We start from the raw sequence: 1,533 nt of genomic DNA on the forward strand, positions 1-1,533 counted from the left end.
CGTGGGTGCGGGCTGCTGTGCGGAGGTAAGCCTCATGGGTGCGGGCTGCTGTGAGGAGGAAAGCCTCACGATCCAGCCGCATCTGCTCAGAAATGTCCTGCCGCAACTCCTGCTCTGCTGCCTGAGCTCAAGCTGCTGGTTCTCTGCTTCAGCTGCACAGTGCTCCAGCAACTCGCGGCCTATCTCTGCCGTGACAGCACCCCTTCGGAGCCACTTTGGACCAGTCGCCTCTCTGGGGATTCTTCCCTTGGAGGTGGTGATTCCGACTGCTGCCGTCTAGCATGGACTGTTGATGAGAAATGGAGGGCTGTTGGTTGCATTCCCCCCCCCCTTTCCCTGGACCCACCCATACAGACATCTGTGGAGATTTACCTCGCTGAGGGGGCCTTCTGAGTGGCCTTTCCCCATAATCAGCATCTCCCTCCTCATCTCTCTGTTGCTCCTCCCCCTGCTGGTCTTCATCCTCCCCCAGGGTGGGTGACTCTGATGTGGCTCCTGTCAGAGAGAGGGACAAAGTGCATTTCAGCCCCTTGTACTTCTATGAGGCACACACAGGAAGCCCTCCCCTCTGCAGCTACAGTCAGGTGGGGTGGTCACTTACCTGAGACAACTGAGGGTGGCCGTGTGCATGGTCCTTCACCAGGGTCTGTGTCTTGGCTGGCAGTTATGTCTGTGGGACACAGTAAGTGACTTTCATTTAAGGGGGGTTGGTGGATGGAAGGAGCTCCACATCTCTGTGAGGCAGAGACTGGCACCATGCCAGTGGCCTTGGCAGTGACCCTGACATGCCCCATTCCTCCCTGTTGCCCTGCACATACTTGCACTTATCAGCTGGGCCAGCTGTGCTGCGGGGGAGCAGCAGTCAGTAGAATTCAGTGTGGCTTCTGCTTCCCATGGTTCATGGATTCACAGAGAGGGAGGGGTAGGCAGCCATTCTGGGATGGCAGTTTGTGTTTAACAAGGTGGAGGGCGAAACCTCCTCTCTCACCTGAGTCCGCAGGGCTGCTGGGTGCAGGGGTCCCTGCAGCAGCAGAGGGTCCCTCCTCTGGATTGTCCTCCTGTACTGTGGTGCTGGTTTGGCGACGTGCTGCCCCTCTGCCCCTCTGTGGGGCTGGCAGGGTGTGGTGGTTCTTGCCACTGGCCCAGGCTGAATGCTCACATCCACTCTCAGTATACGCTGCAGCTCTTCAAAGTAGGGACAGGTGGCTCTCTCATTGCCTGTCCCTCGGTTATGCTGCTGCACACGCTTGAATTCATACCGCATGGCTTTTGTTTTTGTGCGGCACTCAATGGCTGTCCGGCGGTGGCCCCGAGCTGTCATCTGCTGGGCTATCCGCTGAAAGATGTGTATGTTGTGTTTGCTCGTAGCGAGAGAATGCTGCACCTGTGGGTCTCCCCATATGTCCAAAAGGTCACGGGTCTCCCTGTCTCTCCGGTTTACCTCCTCCCAGGTGGCGTCACCAGCACGTGCCCTGTTATTGGGCATTGTTGGGGTGGCCAAACACACAGAGGCACCAGCCAAATCCACCTGAT

At 57.8% G+C, this 1,533-nt stretch overlaps 1 long non-coding RNA gene across 1 annotated transcript; it reads right to left on the minus strand.

Moving 5' to 3' along the window:
• Positions 1-372: 372 nt before the first annotated feature.
• LOC125437607 lies at positions 373-1,088 on the minus strand. The gene is made up of 3 exons (XR_007245241.1): positions 989-1,088; positions 602-670; positions 373-495 (listed from the first exon to the last, which is right to left on the minus strand). It is a non-coding gene; the product is annotated as an uncharacterized LOC125437607 (long non-coding RNA).
• Positions 1,089-1,533: the final 445 nt, after the last annotated feature.

The sequence above is a fragment of the Sphaerodactylus townsendi genome, linkage group LG08 (genome assembly GCF_021028975.2).
Source record: "Sphaerodactylus townsendi isolate TG3544 linkage group LG08, MPM_Stown_v2.3, whole genome shotgun sequence".
Lineage (NCBI taxonomy): Eukaryota > Metazoa > Chordata > Lepidosauria > Squamata > Sphaerodactylidae > Sphaerodactylus > Sphaerodactylus townsendi.